This window comes from Schistocerca piceifrons, chromosome 4 (assembly GCF_021461385.2).
Source record: "Schistocerca piceifrons isolate TAMUIC-IGC-003096 chromosome 4, iqSchPice1.1, whole genome shotgun sequence".
NCBI lineage: Eukaryota > Metazoa > Arthropoda > Insecta > Orthoptera > Acrididae > Schistocerca > Schistocerca piceifrons.
In genome coordinates this window covers 166,729,128-166,751,273 of record NC_060141.1, presented here as the reverse complement: position 1 = coordinate 166,751,273, position 22,146 = coordinate 166,729,128, and the positions used below count along the sequence as shown (strand labels likewise).

Sequence of the window (22,146 nt, the reverse complement as noted above, 5' to 3'; positions counted from 1 at the left end):
TGCATCTAACTGGAAGAGTGCAGAAAGTTGAAATTAGCAGTTCTCATAATATGCAAAGATCAGCACATTCCTCAAACTGGGGAACTATCAAGAATGGGGTTCCACAAGGGTCGGTCTTGGGTCCTTTGTTGTTCTTAATATATATTAATGACTTGCCATTCTATATTCATGAAGAGGCGAAGTTAGTTCTCTTTGCTGATGATACAAGTATAGTAATCACACCTGACAAACAAGAATTAACTGATGAAATTGTCAGTAATGTCTTTCAGAAAATTACTAAGTGGTTCCTTGTAAACGGACTCTCACTGAATTTTGATAAGACACAGTACATACAGTTCCGTACAGTAAATGGTATGACGCCATTAATAAATATAGACCTTAATCAGAAGCATATAGCTAAGGTAGAATATTCAAAAATTTTATTTGTGTCCATTGATGAGAGATTAAATTGGAAGAAACACATTGACGATCTGCTGAAACGTTTGAGTTCAGCTACTTATGCAATAAGGGTCATCGCAAATTTTGGTGATAAACATCTTAGTAAATTAGCTTACTATGCCTATTTTCACTCATTGCTTGCAATGGCATCGTATTTTGGGGTAATTCATCACTGAGGAATAAAGTATTTATTGCACAAAAGCGTGTAAACAGAATAATAGCTGGAGTCCACCCAAGATCATCCTGCAGACATTTATTTAAGGATCTAGGGATATTAACAGTAGCTTCTCAGTATATATACTCTCTTATGAAATTTGTTATTAACAACCAAACCCAATTCAGAAGTAATAGCAGTGTGCATAACTACAATACTAGGAGAAAGGATGATCTTCACTATTCAAGATTAAATCTAACTTTGGCACAGAAAGGGGTGAATTATACTGCCACTAAAGTCTTTGGTCACTTACCAAATAGTATCAAAAGCCTGACAGATAACCAACAAGTACTTAAGAAGAAATTAAAAGAATTTCTAAATGACAACTCCTTCTACTCCATAGAGGGATTTTTAGATATAAATTAAGAAAAAAAGAAAAAAATCCAAACAAAAAAATTACAAAAAAATTAAAAAAACAAAAAAATAAAAAATTGTTATATTAACTTAATTATGTTGTTAAATTAACTTAATTATGTCATGTATTGGAAAATTTGACTCTTTCCACATCATTACGAAATATCGTATTCATGATCCATGGAACTAGTATTAATCTAATCTAATCTAATCCTTTTGCACACGAGGCCAGAATACTATTCCTGTGGCTCGAGTAGCATGAGATGATTTGCAGTTGACATAACAGAACCCAAATTGGGCGGGTACCATTCGCATCGAACACACTGTCGTTGTGCGCTAATTCTAAACTCGCAAATCACTTATCATATCCTGGAATCGTAGGTCCTAACGAAGCCAGGTAGTGCAGTGGCTGAGATAATGAACACGTACTCGGGAGGAACCGGGGTCAAATCCACATAGTTGACAGTGAAAGTTGGAGGTCTGTCTGAACGTCACCTCTTTGTTTTATTTTACATTATGGCGCAGCAATACATCCGAAAGAACTTGGATTTATACGCATGTTCGTGAATGGCGTAATACTGCTGAGTTACGCAGCGTTCGTCAATGAATGTGGACTTCTAGAAGAGTCACAAGTATCCGTTACGAAAATGTGTGGCCGATCCAATACCTAATAAAGTACGGAATACAAGGGGCCAGAAAGGAGAAAACATGCATAACCGATACAACACTGCAGTAGCTATGCATGTTCTCTCAGAAACCTCAACGAAATTTGTGTATCCATGTTTTTATAAGGCACTGGACAACCGATAAACTATTCGTTGCATTTTGTGCTATTTGAGCTGATAGTCATATAGACCTTATTTGTAGCATACTGCAGACAAGCGCGTTTATTCCTACGTATGACATTTTAAACACGTGTAACACATGAGTTCTTTACAAAAATTCAATCGTCAGTCATTTTTGTACTTTTCAGACATTCTATAAGTAGGTACAATTGTACGTATTGAGCTAACTGAATCCTACAACGTGTTGCAAAATGAAAATTTAAAAAACGACATCTACTACGGTCTGTTTTTCACGCAACTGACAGTGCAGTTTTTTTTCGACACGTTTCATTACAAAGGAAGAGTAGGATTTTACGTCCCGTCAAAGATGAAACCATTAGAAACTAAGTTTGTATCGGGGGATAATGGTGAATAAAGTCGGCCGTGCCTTTTTTTTCCCTTAACGACGAACCCCTTCCATTGAAGTTGTGTTGCACTCCCCAGCAGTCAACATCTCATCACATTTTTGTACTCATTTTACGAATTTTCTCAGTATTTCGTTTCCAAAGGTACAGATCAGGCGTTATGATATCTCTGATTACAATCCAGCATGAGCAACCAGTTACTGCAATGTCGTAAGGACTATTGGTAACTTTTGGCTTCGATTTCATGTCGAAAATTTAAGTTCCTTATAAACGAAGAAATTAACGCATCAACAGCAAAGTAACATAGGCACTTCTGATTAAAAATAGGCCTAACGTAATCGCATTGTGTGTCAGGTGTACTACTAACATAGCAAGGTTTTTCAGAAAAGGAGTTTGTTAATCACTTTCTCCACAAGCTGCAATGACTGGCAAAAAGTATTCATTTAACACCTAGAATGAAAACGTGTTGACGTAAAATCTCCGCAGACAATTAGCTCGGCACGTGTATGTTTAGTATTGTCGATTGGCTTGTTAAAAGACTTCAGTATGCTAAAAATATGTAATAAACAGTTGTATTTTTTAAATTAAAACGTGCGTAATTTTCGTTGTACAGGTCTTATCCACTCTACTACGTGACCTCCATGGGACGCGTTATTTGTACTCTTTCTTTGCTAAAACTAGTACAAATAGGTGATCGTACCTGTTTGTAATTATAAGGCCATTATGCTGCTGCCAGGCAAAACTTCCTCATTTCGTTTACTAAGTTGCCCACCAGATTCCGCTTCTGCTTGTAGTCCATATTTTTGGCAAGTTTCTTCCATTTAACACAGTCCTCGTACCCCTCCGTCAACCGTTTATCCCTCCTGTTGCCTTGACCACAGTCGATCTAGCGGTTCGCCTTTCGTGATCACATTGATCACCAAAGCTGACACTAAAGTTAATGATTAATAAAAAAAAAACGCCTCAGCCCTATGCCGGCCGAGGTGGCCGAGCGGTTCTAGGCACTACAGTCTGGAACCGCGCGTCCGATACGGTCGCAGGTTCGAATCCTGCCTCGGGCATGGATGTATCTGATGTCCTTAGGTTAGTTAGGTTTAAGTAGTTCTAAGTTCTAGGGGACTGATGACCCCAGAAGTTAAGTCCCATAGTGCTCAGAGCCATTTTTGAACCTCAGCCCTATTATTACATCTTTATTGAGTTAAGCCGGTTTCGTTCGAAGAACATCTTCAGGCCGCCGAGGTGTGCTGCAGTCATGATACGTATGGCCTGGTTGTCGTATGCAGTGTTAAGACCAAATTCAAAAACAATGGTGCCACGCGGTTTGAAGCGCCATGTCACGAATTGCGCGGTCTCTCCCGCCGGAGGTTCGAGTCCTCCCTCGGGCATGGGTGTGTGTTTGTCGTCCTTAGCACAACTTAGCTTAAGTCCGTTTAGGTAGTGTGTAAGTCTAGGACCAATGACCTCAGCAGTTTGGTCTCTTAGGAATTCACACACATTTGAACATTTTGAACAAAAACGATGAACATTCTGCCGACCGCTTGGCGGAAGTAAGACGACCAGACACGGCACGCTGCGTACACGAGTTACTCAGCTGAAGTGGTTTTATAGTTAATCATTAACGTCTTCCTCTTTTCCTGCAGTCTTCTACAACCGTCTCCATCAGTTTTGTTGCAGTATGAGTCTGATATCTTCCAATGACATACTCATGCGACTGGCGTCCCCTCTGCTGGATTTAAATGCATTCCCTCAACATAATAGCCCAAGCAGTTCTGACCAGCCATCCAGCGGACACCAGAGCTAACTATTTCACGGACGATATCGAATCGAATATCGTACAGAACGTGATGAACGTGAAAAGGTTTCCGACGTGATTATGGTCGCACAACGGGGAATCGGGGAATAACAGACTTTGAACGTGAAATTGTTGTTGGAGCTAGACGCAATGGGCGCGTGGTACATTCCCACACAACGGTGGAAGTTTTATGGATGACAGTCCTCTGTGTCACAGCGCCACAGTTGTTCGCGACTGGTTTGAAGAACATTTTCGACGCTTCGAGCGAATGATTTGGCCACCCAGATCCCCCGACTTGAATACCATCGAACATTTATGGGACATAATCGAGATGTCAGTTAGCGCACAAAAAGCTGCACCGGCAACACTCTCGCAATTATGGATGGCAATACAAGGTGATTTTTTCCACCGCGTACAAACTCTAGGGATTAGTCGAAGAGAGGATACGGAACAAAAAAGGTCTAATGAACTTATGTCCGGAAATGTATGGTTTCCTTGCGAAAGACCATTTATTTAGTCATACATTGTTACAGAGACTGCGGTCTAATACGCGCTGTACCATGCAGCCACAGTTACAGTATGTGTTGTAACTGGTTTCCATGTGCCTCAACGCATTCGTGTACGCGCCGTAGTATGTTCTGTCTCACTGTCTCACATGTTTACGACTGCCAGGCTGCATCCGAACAGTGTCAAAAGCAGCATGAATACGCTGCTCCAGGGTTTCCACATCTGGAATGGGGTCTGAGTGCACGATACTTTTGAGACGGCCCCATAACCATAAATCGCACGAGTTGAGATCCAATGAACGCGCAGGCATTACAACTGGACCCCCTCGTCCGAGCCATCGACCAGGGAAGATACGATTGAGACACGTCCGAACGTTAACGGCGAAGTAGGCTGGAGCATTGTCATGTAGCAGACACGGAATCCTTCCAATCATCAATGGCACTTCTTCCAGCAGGGGAGGCAAAGTCACCCGCATGAAACGCAGTTAGTTCCGGCCTGTTAGGCGACGTGGAAGGAAGACTGGTCCCTAAATACGGTCACCAATTATCCCTGCCCACACACTCCGGCTGCACCGAAGCTGATGATTCGCTGTCACCATACTGTGAAGGCTCTGCATACTCTGCATATTGTCCCACACACGACGGGCTGCACGCTGCAGCGCGTATTAGAACGCAGTCTCTGTAACAAAGTATGGTTGAGTAAGTGGTCTCTAGCATGGAAACCATACATTTCCAGACATAAGATCATTAGACCTTTTCTGTTTGTACCCTGTCCTCGATCAATCCCTGGAGATTGTACATGGTGGAGAAAATCACACTGTAGAGGCAGCATGGCTCAATATTTCTGCAGTTGACTTCCAACGACTTGTAAGTGCATGTCACGTCGAGTTCCTGCACTACGCGGACAAAAGAAGGTCCGACATGATATTACGAGGTATTCCTTAACTTTTGTCACCTCAGTTTATACGTACGTACTTTTAAAAGACACATTTTTTAATCCGTTTGATGTTGTGTGGGATATTAACTTTACGAATAGTTCGATGCGGATCTCCAACACTGTCGTTTCTCATAATTTTCTCTTCATTTCAGCATAACCTACTGCGATTCTTTCTTTGGATCATCCTTCAACTACGGTTTCTAGCAACGACTCAGGTCGTCATATGTGCTCAACCGTTGTTTCTCTACGATTCGCAAAATTCTTTATTCGGCATATTTTCCTCAGTGACTTGAGCAGAAAGTATACATTCGATACTCTATCAGTCTATTAAATCTTCAACAGTCCCCTGTGACAGCACATTTCAAAAGCTTCTACACTTTTTTTTGTTCATTTCTGTCTTCACTATTGTCCATGTTTCGCGACCATATTAGCTGTGCTCCAAATGTAGCTTTAGATCTTTTTCTGGACTTATTGTTTATGTTTTTGAATGTTGTAACTTACTTTTATTGAAAGCTTTCTTGCCTTATGTAATCCTTCGTACTATGTCTTCCCAGATTCTTCCTTCATTAACTATTGTACATCCGAGAATGTGAAATTTGTTGTCTGCTTCTTCTTCTTCTCCTTCTTCTTCTTCTTGTCGAAGTTTAATATTAAGCGACATGAAATGCCCACTTGCAGCTCATTCTTTAGTTTCCATTTTGTTCATGTACTTTGTTTAGCCATTAGGCATAATTCCGAACACATTTCATTTCATTACGCGCATAACTCGTTTCGTGTTCATTTTTGAAGGTCGCCAGTTTTGTGGTCACTAAAGTGTTTATGATGCTTTTCTATCCGTCGCATACAGCTCCCACATGGAAAGTTGTTTCTCATAAAAATACTGAATTGTACTCTCTAGTTGATACCATACTACCTAAAAATTAACAATTAAACATTTTACTCCATTCCACATTATCAGAAGCCTTTTCCAAGTATAATAATGTGGTGTATGTTTCCTTTTTTTCTTTTAACAGCAGTATTAACATTGCCTCTTGAGTGTCCACCCTCCTCCTCGATACAAACTGGCTCTCTCTTGATCTAATTTCAATTTTCTATTCCATTTTTCGAAGGAAGAATGGAAGAAGGAAGGAAGAAAGGTTGTGGTTAACGGCCCGTCGACATCGAGGTCATTAGAGACGGAGCACAAGCTCCGATTGTGTCAAGAATGGGAAAGTAAATCGGCCGTGTCCTTTCGAGGGAACCACCCCGGCGTTTGCCTGAAGTGATTTAGCGAAAGCTTGGAAAAACTAAATCTTGATGGCCGGATGCGGATTTGAAACTTCGTCCTCCAGATTACGAGTCCAGAGTGCTAACCACTGCGCCATCTCGCTTAGTCCATTATTCGATAAAATACTCTTGTGAATATTTTTGATGCATATGATAGTAAACTGATTGTATAGTAAACAACCATTCACTTCTTCGTAATTATTTTCTTTTAAAAGACTGATGGGATTTCTGTAGTTACATTAATTTCTTTCGTGTGCTTATGTAGTTCATCCTCCGTCATTTAGCTTGATGACCGTTACATTGCCGCTATTATTTCATCATTAGGTATCTCGTCACACGTCCGTTGGAAATTCGTTGAAAGCTTTTTGAAATTTATGTTATTGCACCACGTCCTGTTTTCCAGCTGGTCTAATTTGTTAGTGGCATTTATGTGACTCAAACAAGATCTGTTGTAATCCTTAAATTTATAACCTTTGTTATTCAGGATTTGATTGGCATTTGACTTAGAGACAATGTCAACCTATTTCTTTTCTTCTGAGCAGCTGTACAGATTCTCCACTATTGTTTCCATATTCTTACTTTATTTTCACTCTGAATTACTCAATTTTCTTTTCGTCTCAAATCATTTTACTCCTTGGTTTTTTTGCCAAAAATGATTGTTGATATAAATGAGATGTACAATATTGTGCATATTCTACAGCATTAATTTAGTTAGTAAGTCCGATTTTATGTTACAATGCCAACATCAGATTTCCTACATTTACAGAAAATTCCAATCCGGAGAGAGTTGTATTAATGGTATTCACTTTCAAGGCTATTACATTTTAGTCGTTTCTTTAATTGCAGTTTACCATCTGTTATCCGTGGCTGCATATTTTCTGCCTATTTCTAATACTAGCAATTTTCTGCTTCATTTGACATTCCTGTCCCACTTTTGTATCTACGTGTATACATAAGTCATGTAGAGGTGTGTTTCAAACGGCTTTTGATGTAGTACTGTCGCGAGTGGTGCTCGTGAATAAAGACTGTTGACAAGTATCTCGAAGATCTTAAATTTTCCCTTCATGGTCTGTTCGCAATAATCATTAAGGAGGAAGCAATATATTGATTGAATGTTCTAGAAACGTACGCTCTCTGAATTTTAGCGATAAACCATTCTTTGATGCACCAAGCCTCTGCAATTGGATGGTCATCTTCAGAATGCATTCATGCTTACTAAACGAATGTCTAAAGTAATGCGCTGCTGTTCTTTGGATCTTGTCTGTTTCTTCTGTCAGTCATATTTGCTAAAGATCCTATACTGATTAGCAATTTTAAAGTAACGGTCCAAATAGGTTTGTGATAACGATATCCTCCGTGTGGGGATTGCCCTTCCTGATGGGTAATTCCTCAAATGAATCTCAGTCTGGTATCAGCATATACTCAGAATATTAGTTTTATACACTACTGCCCATTAAAATTGCTACACCACGAAGATGACGTGCTACAGACGAGAAATTTAAACGACAGGAACAAGATGCTGTGATATGCAAATGATTAGCTTTCCAGAGCATTCACACATGGTTGGCGTCGGTGGCGACACCTACAACGTGCTGACATGAAGAAAGTTTCCAACCGATTTCTCACATACAAACAGTAGTTGACCGGCGTTGCCTGCTGAAACGTTGATGTGATGCCTCGTCTAAAGAGGAGAAATGCGTACCATCACGTTTCCGACTTTGATAAAGGTCGGATTGTAGCCTATCACGATTGCGGTTTATCGTATCGCGACATTACTACTCGTGTTGGTCGAGATCGAATGACTGTTAGCAGAATATGGAATCGGTGAGTTCAGGAGGGTAATAGGGAACGCCGTGCTGGATCCCAACGACCTCGTATCACTAGCAGTCGAGATGACAGGCATCTTATCCGTATGGCTGTAACGGATCGTGCAGCCACATCTCGATCCCTGAGTCAACAGATGGGGACGTTTGCAAGACAACAACCATCTGCACGAACAGTTCGACGACGTTTGCAGCAGCATGGACTATCAGCTCAGAGACCATGGCTGCGGTTACCCTTGACACTGCATCACAGACAGGAGCGCCTGCGCCGGCCGTAGTGGCCGTGCGGTTCTAGGCGCTGCAGTCTGGAACCGAGCGACCGCTACGGTCGCAGGTTCGAATCCTACCTCGGGCATGGATGTGTGTGATGTCCTTAGGTTAGTTAGGTTTAATTAGTTCTAAGTTCTAGGCGACTGATGACCTCAGAAGTTACGTCGCATAGTGCTCAGAGTCAGGAGCGCCTGCGATGGTGTACTCAACGACGAACCTGGGTGCACGAATGACAAAACGTCATTTTTTTGGATGAATCCAGGTTCTGTTTACAGCATCATGACGGTCGCATCCGTGTTTGGCGACATCGCGGTGAACGCATATTGGAAGCGTGTATTCGTCATCGCAATACTGGCGTATCACCAGGCGTGATGGTATGGGATGCCATTGGTTACACGTCTCGGTCACCTCTTGTTCGCATTGACGGCACTTTTAACAGTGGACGTTACATTTCAGGTGTGTTACGACCCGTGGCTGTACCCTTCATTTGATCCCTGTGAAACCCTACATTTCAGCAGGATAGTGCACGACTGCATGTTGCAGGTTCTGTACGAGCCTTTCTGGATATAGAAAACGTTCGACTGCTGCCCTGGCCAGCACATTCTCCAGATCTCTCACCAACTGAAAACGCCTGGTCAATGGGGCCGAGCAACTGGCTCGTCACAATACGCCAGTCACTACTCTTGATTAACTGTGGTATCGTGTTGAAGCTGCACGAGCAGCTGTACCTGTACACGCTATCCAAGCTCTGTTTGACTCAATGACCAGGCGTATCAAGGCCGTTATTACGGCGAGAGGTGCTTGTTCTGGGTACTGATTTCTCAGGATCTATGCACCCAAATTGCGTGAAAATGTAATCACATGTCAGTTCTAGTATAATATATTTGTCCGATGAATACCCGTTTGTCATCTGCATTTCTTCTTGGTGTAGCAATTTTAATGGCCAGTAGTGTATGATCGTTTCTCTTGTAATCGTGGTGTACGCATATTGCCAGGTATTTCATTGACCTGACTGCCTTCAGAGAAAAGAAATTTTCCGAATTGGACGGAAAAGCGATAAATGTGATACGTCTGTTTGGTATCCCACCGCTGTCTGGGCATCTCCAGACGTGTCTTCGAAGGTTATTTGGGCTGAGTTCGAAGCGGAACTCATTGAAGACAACTCAGCTCCAGTTAATGAGACTCCAGGCCGAAGATGCGTCTGAAGACGCCGCAGCCAGGAGTGGGATACCAACCTGATTGTCCCCCGCCATAAGGCCCGACAGCCCAGGAGTGATGGTCTGTGGAGCCATTGTGCCACATCCTTTCATAGCAGGACCCCTCTGGTTGTCATCCGCTTCGCCCTTACAGCATCCGCGGTATGTCGACGACATTCCGTGCCCCTCTTTGTTGAACTTCAAGGCAAGTCATCCTGCACTTACATTTCAGCAAGATAATGCGCCACCGCCCCCCCCCCCCCCCTCACACACACACACACACACACACACACACACACACACACTCACACTCACACAGCGAGAGTTTCTAGCGTTTGTCTTCGTGCTTGACAAACCCTACCTTGGCCAGCAAGATCGCCGGCACTCTCCGAGTTGAGAATGTTTGGAGCATTATGCGCAGAGCCCTCCAAGCAATTCTGGACTTTGCCGTTCCAACACGCCAATTGGACAGAATTTGTCGTGATATCCCTCAGAAGGACATCCAACGACAGTCAATGCCAGCCCGCCCGGTTGGCCGTGCGGTCTAACACACGGCTTTCCGGGCGGGAAGGAGCGCCTGGTCCCCGGGACGAATCCGCCCGGCGGATTTGTGTCGAGGTCTGGTGAACCGGCCAGTCTGTGGATGTTTTTTAGGCGGTTTCCCATCTGCATCGGCGAATGCGGGCTGGTTCCCCTTATTCCGTCTCAGTTACATTATGTCGGCGATTGCTGCACAAACAAGTTCTCCACGTACGCGTACACCACCATTACTCTACCACGCAAACATAGGGGTTACACTCGTCTGGTGTGTGACGTTCCCTGGGAAGTCCACCGGGGGCCGAACCGCACAATAACCCTGGGTTCGGTGTGAGGCGGCGGAGGGGTGAAGTGGACTGCGGTAGCTGTCGTGGTGTTGTGGATCACTGCGGCTGCGGCGGGAACGGAGCCTCTCCGTCGTTTCTAGGTCCCCGGTTAACATACAGTACAATACAATCAGTAAATGCCAAGCTGAATAACTGTTGGAAAACAACCAGAGGAGGACCAACATTTTATTGACTTGCTCAGTTCGCCAGGTGTTTCTATTGAATAAATCATCCATTTTTTCTGAAACTGTAATCGTTTGCTTGTTCGTACGTGTACAACATGTCTACCCATTCAGTTAATTCCTTTCTGATGCGAATTTTTTTTTTTTTAGTCTATTCCTTTCGTCACTTATTCGTCTAGTGCTGTCTGAGTTTTTACTTCTCTGAACTTCTCTAGGTTTGAACATTTCGTCTGCCTTAATTTCCCGGGACCACTGTAAATGTCTAACACGACCAGGCGAAACGTTGCTGCCAAGGGAACATCCCCATCGCACCACCCTCAGATTTAGTTATAAGTTGGCACTGTGGATAGGCCTTGATAAACTGAACACAGATGACTCGAGAAAACAGGAAGAAGTTGTGTGGGACTATGAAAAAAATAAGCAAAATATATAAACTGAGTAGTCCATGCCAAAGACAGGCAACATCAAGGATAATGTGCGCTCGGAAGCGCTGTGGTCCCGTGGTTAGCGTGAGCGGATGCGGGACGAGACGTCCTTGGTTCAAATCTTCCCTCGAGTGAGAAGTTTAATTTTTTATTTTCGGACAATTATTATCTGTCCGTCCGTCCGTCCGATGCGAGATAACTGCGCCGTAGTATGGGAACGCTATACTTAAACAAACATCGAAACAGACGACGTCAGTCGATTACAGCGCACGGAAGAGACAGTATTCCTGCTAACGAGGCTCCCTGGCTGGCAGTTGACTGTTCGCTACTTTGGACGAGAGTGCATTAAATACGTGAGATGTATTCCGTGGGCAATATGAATACAGCAAATATAGCTCGCGACTTCAATAACAATCGCGCGGTTTTGCAGTGCGGTCGCACAACACAGACACTAAACTTATTACAGTGAACAGAGACGTCAGTGAACGAACAGACAGATGATAACTTCGCGAAGATAAAGAAAGTAAAGTTTTTACTAGAGGGAAGACTTGAACCAAGGACCTCTCGTTCCGCAGCTGCTCACGCTGACCACGGGACCACGGCGCTCCTTAGTTCACACTATCCTTGATGTTACCTATCTTGCGCATGGACTAGTCAGTTTGTATATTTTGATTATTTTTTTCATAGTTCCACACAATTTCTTCCTGTTTGCCCGATTGATCTGTGTTCAGTTTTTCAAGGCCTATCCACTGTGCCAACTTATAACTAAATCTGAGGGGGGTGCGATGGGGAGGTTCCCTTGTGAGTAAGGGAAAGGTACAAATTTTCGGTTGCAAAAGATAGCTGTTAATTAGAGGACTGTCCCGCTAGATTGACGAGCTTTAACAATGCAGATGGGGAAGGATGCTTCCCCCTCAGAAGACTGTTATTCAAAATTTCGTTTGGCGTGTGCTGAAGCGAGCGTTGGAGCCCAGAATGAACAGCCGAGCTCCGCGGGGGAACGGCGACGCACGCGAGCCGCGGTGCAGGCGGCGTGACGGTGGGCATTCTGTCTCGGCTTGTCAGCCCCCGGCCGCAGAGCAAGGCTTTGTGTGGGGAGGGGGCGGGGGCACCTGCCGCTGCTCGTTTACCTGCACTAACTTCAGTCGCCAGCGAAATGGCGAGGCGCGGAGCCAGCAACATTCACGAGGCCGCACTCGCGCGGAATGTGGCGGGGCTCGACAAGTGAAGTTAGTTCTGGCGATATTAGACGACGGCTCTTTGAGTACTGCAGAGCATCAATCACGCCATCGATTGAAGACTCGTCGTTGTGAAAGTAGAAGAGATACGAGGCCTGGCATATTTAGCATCGAACTGAATCGCTACGGTTCACAGATGAGTGAATGAATGCGACTAGTGACAACATGCAAAGAGAACTTTTACAGGATTCCTTCCTAATTTCAGCAATTGAATGCTTTCGTCAGAGGGTAAGGAGGAAGGAGAAATGAAAAGATGAAGCTGCATACCTGGTGCGGCGAGAATATTGCTCGGGTGGGGCCAAAACTAAACAGAGGAAGTCAAATTAAGCACCTTTCAGCCGTCTGGTTTCCAACCTTATTTTATTTGGCAAACAGTTTTCCAGGATGCTACTCCAGGAGAGTGTAAAATGAATGTGCGCAACGGAAAATAATAAACGCTAAAATGAAGATTTGACCCTGTCTGACTACCCCCTGAAGCAGATCTTAGGATCTTTTAATTCTAGCCGGCTGCGGTGGTCGAGTGGTTCTAGGCGCTTCAGTCCGGAACCGCGCGACTGCTACGGTCGCAGTTTCGAATCCTGCCTCGGGCATGGATGTCTGTGCTCTCCTTAGGTTAGTTAGGTTTACGTAGTTCTAAGTGACTGATGACCTCTGATGATAAGTCCCATAGTGCTCAGAGCCATTTTTTGTTTAATTATATAAATTACAATCTAAACATAAATTAATTATGAACGCAACTAATCCTACTAAATGATAAACGCTCGTATATTATACATTTATTGTAGATTAAAAAACTATTCCTAAGTGAAATTACTAATCAATTACACAACTTTGCCACTTATTATGACTGCGCGGTGTAATATCAGTAACGCGAAATGACTGACATCATCTACGTACTAAACACTAGAAGACACTACTTTCAAAGATGATCTACGGTGGTGTGGAACCTCAGTGGAAATAAACTAACGTGATCACAGCTGTTTAGCTTTTATAGCCCTAATAAGCCGAAGCACTTTGCGATATCACCGTATGTACGGCGTCCGGTGCGTCGAAGTGATGGGTCTCGTACTCGTCTGCGACGATGGAAGAACTCCAGCCATAAAAATAAAAACTCTTTCCAACACTAGGACGGCAGAAGGCGGTCCTCTGACTAATATACTCTAATACTGCCTTCTCCTATCTGTGTTCTACAGACGAGAAACGCGAACTCCCAGCCACAACGACGGAGTTCAGATAACGTCTCAACATGAGTATAGGCAGAGGAAGTGCTCTCAATTACTGAACGCTGCGTACTCAACGACTACTTCCAACCCGGAGGTGAAGTCCAGAATCCTACAGGTTCGCAACAGTACAGTGCCTAACTGTTCTAACTATAAACTCTCCTGAGAGTAAAGACAGCAAGTCTGTCTGTTCCAGCAAAGCTGATATTGAGCGACCGCCACACACGGGCGCTCACAACGGAAGACCACGTCTCTCCACCGCTGGCCTCCCAGCAAGGCTCGGCTCCCCACCGTCGTAATTCCGAAACGAATCATATTCTCGAAACCTCGGAATATTCTCCCTCTCTAAAGATTTTCCGAACGCCGACCAACCATATTTTAGTCTTTTGTCCAGCGTGGAAAATTTGCGAGGAAAGTCCTATACTCGTACAATGGTACGCTTCTGAGTAAAAATCCTTGGAAATAACCCACCCTGCGTGGTTTCTGAGCAGACGCTTCCTCGTTCCTCTCAGCTGCGTCCATGATTTTCGTAGTTTCCGAAGTATAATCCTTCCCGTCCGGCCGGTCGCGACTCTATTGTGTCCCAGTGCTCAGCTGTCCCAACGTCCGTCTTGCTACTTTCTGTGTTTAAGTAGGACCAACACACCTGTGTGGGCCTTCCACCCAGGGCCTGATTTCCACATGCCGTTTCATTTCCACTATCGTTCCAACCTCTACTACTATAGTAATAAAGACGCGCCATCACCTTTCATGCAATAAGCGGTAACAATTATTTACAAGACGTATGTGAAAATGTCAGTCTCCTATATATTTATATATACGATGTACAATCTATCACATGCTACCTAATTGTGTTTTTAGGTCACGGCAAAGTATGGGGATGGGTGCTTGTGAGGTGCGAAATTATAGCCACCTTACAGTTTCAGCGCTTTACTACGCTAACTTCTGGCCCCTGAACAACGGGTAGGAAGATTCTATCTTGCTTGTGATCGAAACAGGGACCATCGTCGGCAGATGTTGGTTGAAGTGATCGCTATAGCAAAAATCTGCTAATACCAGAACTGCTGGCCGCTGTTTTGATCACAACAGAGGTAGAAATGAAATGATAATTAAATGGACACCCTAGCTGCAAACAGGCGTTCATCTACTTCATTGGGGACATGTTGAAAATGTGTGCCCCGACCGGGACTCGAACCCGGGATCTCCTGCTTATATGGCAGACGCTCTATCCATCTGAGCCACCGCGGGCACAGAGGATAGTGCGTCTGCAGGGACTTATCCCTTGCACGCTCCCCGTGAGATCCACATTCCCAACATGTCCACACCACTACATTCGTAGTGCGCCTAATAGATGTGTGTGGTGTGGACATGTTGGGAATGTGGATCTCACGGGTAGCGTGCAAGGGATAAGTCCCTGCAGACGCATTATCCTCTGTGCCCTCGGTGGCTCAGATGGATAGAGCGTCTGCCATGTAAGCAGGAGATCCCGGGTTCGAGTCCCGATCGGGGCACACAATTTCAACCTGTCCCCAATGAAGTAGATGAACGCCTGTTTGCAGCTAGGGTGTCCATTTAATTATCATTTCATTTCTAGCAAAGCTGCATGGTCATCCCCGGTTACTGTTCTTTCGCGAACAGATACTACCGTCATATACAGAGGTAGAACCCTTCTACACGTCGGTCAGGGCCCTGAAGATGGCGTAGTAAAGCGCTGAAACTGGTTGCCAAATAAAATAACATTGGAAACTAGACGGCTGAAAGGTGTTTAATTTAACATCCTGTATCGAACAGACGAGGCCCGCAACCATCTCTAAAAAGATGGACATACACAGACAAAATAAATAGGACAATTTTTAAGGTCTATAAATTAAATAAACCTTTGTTGGTTACCAATTTCGGTCACTCACACGCAAACGTCACGATACTGACCTCAGGTCTTAAGGATAAAAAAGCGCATTGGCAAGATATCAGCCCGAACAGTCGATCCCACTCAAAAATTGGGCCATAATTCTGATGGTAACGGAGTTAAGACCTTGTGAAAGTATAGCTATTAAACTTCGCAAACGTCGTTTGTCACTCGCGCCGCCCAATTGCAGCCGCTAAATGACCGAGCGCTACGCTACAGCGGACTCACTAAGAGGGTGTTCATAATGCCGTTGAACCAACAAGCGATAGTGCTTTTTTCATTGTGTTAAAGTGCTCGGTTTGCAACCTGTAGCTAGTGCCAGATATGTCTGTGCTTTGAACACTTTTATATTGAGATTCACAAATGCAGTGCAATTAATGAACCTTTCTTCACCTTCAACATCCCGTGAATAGGAGGGCGCTGGTTGTGACTCCGCTGCACATTACTTCGCACTCGGGCATTAGGCAGCTGCAGGCGGCAAAGCGAGTGACAAACAACTGGAGCACGCGAAGTTTAGAAAATCTGTACGTGCAGAAGGTCACAACTGCGTACTGTCAGAATTATGGCTCAAATTTTCGGGCAGGATCGATTGCTCGGGCTTATATCTTGTAAGTGTGCTTTTCTCTTCCTAAAATGCTGGGCCATGTTCTTGATGTTACCTTGTCAGACCATCGTCACCGAAAGACTATCACCAGAAAAATAAGAAATGCAATGTACACATTATGTCCAGCAAATAACGTCAACGCAAAGATTAAAAGGGATATAAAAGTACTTAAAAAGGCAAGTACGTCTGATGGAAAGCAGTTCATCTTTATGTTTAGAAATTCCTGAACTCTACAATGACTGTACACGTCCATCTATTAAGTAACACGGCCTTTAATTACAACAAATGGGTCGTACAATAGGACACAATCAAATGTAGAGGACCTATCATGAAGACTGACCCTAGTTGACCAGAGATCAACACAGACCACATGTTTCGCAAGAACCCCAAAGAATACAATACAAAATATGTCCGACCATATTCAGTGTACATTGTCAACAAACACATGCACTCCCAGCAGCCAAAAGAGCGGAAGATACACTTCACTGCTTCAACCTTTTCGACAGCCAACAGTGTATATCTTAGTTGACAACTGACATTGAATATGGTAGTACTGCTAAACATGTAATCTGTCTTGTTCTCTAGTCAATTATGATAAGTCTTAATAAAATCTTCTCGAGCTTCCAGGCGCTTCAAATGGTTCAAATCTCACGAGCTTTCGACCGAGCTCTCTCGGCCATTGTCAAGTGGTAAATGGCTGCCGTGTCGATGTAGCCTCACCGCGCTGCTGGCTGTGACGTCACTGATGCTCTCTTCCGCGCCAACTTTGGTAATGTTTTCACTCCGCGTGCATTGCACCCGCTTCAATCTCGCGATGGCCGGATCGTTTCAGCTGCAAAGTGCCGTCCTTGTTGTTGGTATTTTCAGATATTTTTATTTCTATCGCTTTTATTACGATGCTGACCCAAAACATTTTCCTCCTTATAATGACAGATGTTTCGTCGAATAGAATTCGGTGTCGATTTTCTAAAGCGTGTTCCGCCACGGCTGATTTTTCAGGCTAGCGTGTTCCGTCCGGCGTTGCTCCACGGTGCGTGCAGTTTGGCCGACGTAGTAGGAGCCACACTGACGTGGTATCTGTACGCTCCAGGCATTCTAAGTCTTAGCTCGGACCTCACAGGCCTCATGAGCTGCCGTACTTTTTCTGGGAACCTGAACACTGATGAGATGTCGTCTCTCTTCAGGAGACGGCTAATCTTTCCCGACACTGTGTCACAGGAAAGCAAAAACGCAAGTTTCTTGTTCTCTTCTTCCATTGTGTTTCTCTTGGGTGTCTCTTGAGAAATAGCCTGTAATACCTGGCGGTGATTGCAACCATTTTTCCGGAAGACTTTTCATAGGTGGCTTAGTTCTAGGCGCAGATTTTCAGCGTCTGAGACGACTTTAGCACGGTGGACGAACGTATACAGAAGGGCACGTTTTTGGGCCGGATGGTCGTGGTTACGAGCGTGCAGATCCGATCCGTGTGTGTATAGGTGTCCATTGATTTGCCAGCTAACTAGGACGTCAAGGAAAGGCAATGCACCATCTATCTCTACTCCCATCGTAAACCTAATGTGGTCGTGAATGCCGTTCAGGTGTTCTGAAAATTCTCCCAGTTTTTCACGTCTATGGGGCCAGAAGATAAAATTGTCGTCAACGTAACTATAAAAGCAACTTGGCCTATCTGGAGCCGTGTCCAAAGTGATGTCTTCACATTCCTCCATAAAAAGGTTGGCTATGGATGGAGCTAACGGATCTCCCATCCCCATGCCGTCCAAGAGGTCGAAATATTGGTCACCAAATAGAAAATATGACGATGTCAACATATGCTTAAACATTTGTAACCTGCCCCTCACTTATCGACCTTAATGACAGTGAAAAATTAAACCGCGTGCACTTAATGGAAATTTGGGAAAAGCAATCGTTACCGAAGTTAATTTGTCGGTAAAGAGGAAGGAAAGGGTTACATCTAAATGAAAGGAAAAATGCAAATGTAATTGGTGGAAATTAATTTTGAGAAAAGGGTAAAATTAATAAAGAAAGTAAATGCGCGGTCGTTACGTTAACAAATAATTGGCGGTAATTAGATATTTGATATTTAGGGAAAATTACGGTCGCCAGTCCTATGGACAACAACTATAATAACTGAAAATGAAAGATTAATGCACATATAATTAGCACTAAAAGCGTGCCAACTGAAGGTTGACACGTGTTGTGTGAAAACTGAATGTTTGTCAGATGTAATAAATTTCGCTACACTCGGACTTAATTTAGCAAAAGAATTAATAAAACCGGAAAATTGAAAGTTAATTTAGTGACTGAAATTAATAGTGAACTTTGTTTCTGAAGCACTACGAAAAACAATAAAATAAGGTTAGTCTTGGGCTACCTCAACAATCATTTCAAAAGCTGCTTGAATCTACGCAATTTAAAAATAAGAGATTTAACTTTGAACTTGAATTTAATGATTTTGAACAATTAACAATAGTAAAATTTAGTACGTACCAAGCTGAGCTGCAGTCACAGGTAAGCTAAAATATGGTTCATGCTAAGTTACTGTAATTTTGTTAATGGAACAGTTTGAAAAGCTGAGGTCTACCATACAGTTCTAAAACTTTACGTGCTTCCAGTCTTCCTTGGTTGATTGAAGGTTTGAAGTCGTCGATCGAGGAGGTGGCGACAGTCACTCATTGTCGGCCGACGCTGTTGCAGAAGCTGGATGTTGGCGCGCCTTCTTCTCGACACGGTCACCAGGCGAAACGGGCTCTTGATGTGCGCCAGCTAATGTTTCCCGTTCGCGACACCATGTCAGAAACTATCATAGCAAGTCGAGCGCAATCACATGCTGCCAAACGCCGAAAGCGCGGCAACTCGCGGGAGCGTCACACAACACACTTGCGCCACCGCCCTACTCCCGCCAGACTCCCTCTGCCCGCGCTCCATGCGGCTGAGTTAACACTACCAAAGATCCTAAACACTTTGGTTCTTCACACGACCTATCGATGTAACCGTTCGATAGCATAGTTTTCCCTAGGCCAGACCCAGCGTAAAATACAAATAATATTTACAAAACAAACTATATATATATATATATATATATATATATATATATATATATATATACACACAGGAGGATACGCATTTCCGGCGTTACACATTCCCACAGGACTGCATAGACCTTCTCTTCCCCCTTCGATAGTACAACTGATGTTCACTAATAGGGTTCCGGATATTTTTTATCAGATAATGTACTACTAAAACCACACTGCACTTCCGTAGGCATCAGAAGGATACGATTGGACTATGTAAAACTTGAGCTTCTCCCGGTGTAGCAAATGCTCAAGTAACGTACGGGAATGCAGTGGAGTAAAGTCCTCTTTAACCGCCCAAGACTTAAACGGATCTTTTCCCTGTTGCCATTAGCTGGAGGTGAATTAATGTGACACATTAACTTGTAATTGTGTTGATGCAAGTCTCCCTCTTTATTGTTGCGATCAGCTAGAGGTGAATTAATGTGTTACATTACTTTTTAAGCTTTTGAACGACATAATTATGTCGACGCCGCAACAAAATGAAAGTGCACACTGCAATCACTCTCCGCCACTGCGAATTCCATCGAACTTCCACAAGCAACGATTTTCTCCGGACCAATCGCATTTTCAAATAATATACGGGAATGTAGCCGGGAACATCCAAGACGACGTTACCCGGAATCATTCTCGGAAGCCACTTAATAATAGACTAATTACCACACTTTTAGAGGCATTTAAGTAGCCTTCATTCCACCGCCCCATACGCGAATGGAACGGGAATAATCTCTAATACGTCATGGTATGGGGAGTACCCTCTGCCAAACACTTTACAATTGTTTTCACGGTATGGGTATAAACGTTTATAGATTGAATGCTAACTCAACTGGAGGGGAACAGGGGAAGAAATCTTCTTTGACCGAATCTCAGAAAGCGTACAGACAGCTGAATTTATCTGGTACACGGCTATAGCCTACCGTGCTTCTGAGGCTGGGACTGCATGGAAAACCCATACCTCGATGTCCGGGTGGTGATTTGAACCCTGCTCTTCCAGAATACGATTGTAGTGCGTTAACAATTGAGCCACCACCCTCGATGTGGTGTAGGAAACGTGCATCCGATTACCTTTGAAGCCGACTGCCACTATGTGATGGTGTGGTGCCGTCGTTTGGTAGGTCAGGCTATAACGGAATATAAGTGGCAGAGTAAATTGAGGAACGTCCTTAACGGAAGACAGAGTATCTAAATGGTTCAAATGGCTCTGAGCACTATGGGACTTAACATCTGTGGTCATCAGTCCCCTAGAACTTAGAACTACTTAAACCTAACTAACCTAAGGACATCACACACATCCATGCCCGAGGCAGGATTCGAACCTGCGACCGTAGCAGTCGCGCGGTTCCGGACTGAGCGCCTAGAACTGCTAGACCACCGCGGCCGGCGACAGAGTATCTCTTCCAAAGCTTAATTTCATGTATGACACAGTTCGTGGTCATAAACGGTACTTGCAAAGCAGCAGTAATATTAACTACTTCTATGAAACCGAGGTCCACAGTATCACCACTCTGTTTAACGATAGAATTGACACCATGTGCATAATTAAGCCAACGTTGGTCAACAATCCCTACAGTGCGAATGCACAACACGCTCTAACTCTTTCAGGAATCGGCGAAATCTGCGAGTAATGAGGATAACGGGCAATGTGCTCTTCATTAGTAGTAGTTCAGAATTTGGGTCCGATGGGTGGCCTGCTAGGGTAGTCGGTGCAGTTTTGCTGACCACTGTGACCGTGTGGCGCAGTGGTCAGTGCATCTGCCTAGTAAGCAGGAAACCCGGGTTCGAACCCCGGTCTGGCACAAATTAGCATATTTCCCCACTGATTTGGTAGGTAATGTACCTAATTCCCTTGTGTCCTGATTGATAGTGGCTGCAGGATCAAAACGGTGTCTGTTCTTTCGCACATTCCCGAAAGAACAGATACACCATATGTACTACTATATTCATCCAACATTTGAGAATGAAAGCACTCAACGACGTCCAACTAACTTTACACACAATTTTGAACCCTTACGAAACCTATATTCGCTGGCGATACCAACAAAATAACGAAAGAAAAAAAAGTTTATTGCTTATTACATTTTCACTGTTCACGCAGTCAAACGTGAGCATCAGGCATGACGTCTTAATTTATTACTTCTTTACTACCAAGTCTATTCGCAGCACATTTTTCAAACACTATCCAGATATAACACTGAATGTACCTGCAAAATTACGCCATTGTACGACACACAGTTCAGGGTACACGATGTCAGAAACACTGAGGTGCGTGAAAGTCTAGTTTTTACTTAAAAGGGAGCGCAAATTACCCAGGCTACAATCATTCACTGTTTCATAATGAGAGCAGTTAGCGACTTGCAAGAGATTTAAAGCATAATTTCAAACTATTTCAAACATTTTTCTCGCTTACATGCTTAAAGTCAAATATACACAAAGACAAAAAACTACGCACTACGAAGGAATTATCCGAATGTGGCGGAAATCGGTATGCGTTGTATATGTACAAATAAACAAATGATTACGATTTCAGAAACATTGGGTAATTAACTCAAGAGAAAGAACTTCACAAATTGAGCAAGTCAATAACGTGTTGGTCCACCTCTGGTCCTTATGCAGGCAGTTATTCGCCTAAGCATCGATTGACAGAAGTATTGG

General features: G+C 43.7%; 2 non-coding genes across 2 annotated transcripts; one reads left to right on the top strand and one right to left on the bottom strand.

The window, feature by feature from the left end:
• Window positions 1-15,087: 15,087 nt before the first annotated feature.
• Window positions 15,088-15,162, bottom strand: Trnai-uau. Its single transcript has one exon. It is a non-coding gene; the product is annotated as a tRNA-Ile (tRNA).
• A 187-nt stretch (window positions 15,163-15,349) lies between these two features.
• Window positions 15,350-15,424, top strand: Trnat-ugu. The gene has a single exon. It is a non-coding gene; the product is annotated as a tRNA-Thr (tRNA).
• The last annotated feature ends 6,722 nt before the right edge of the window (window positions 15,425-22,146 follow it).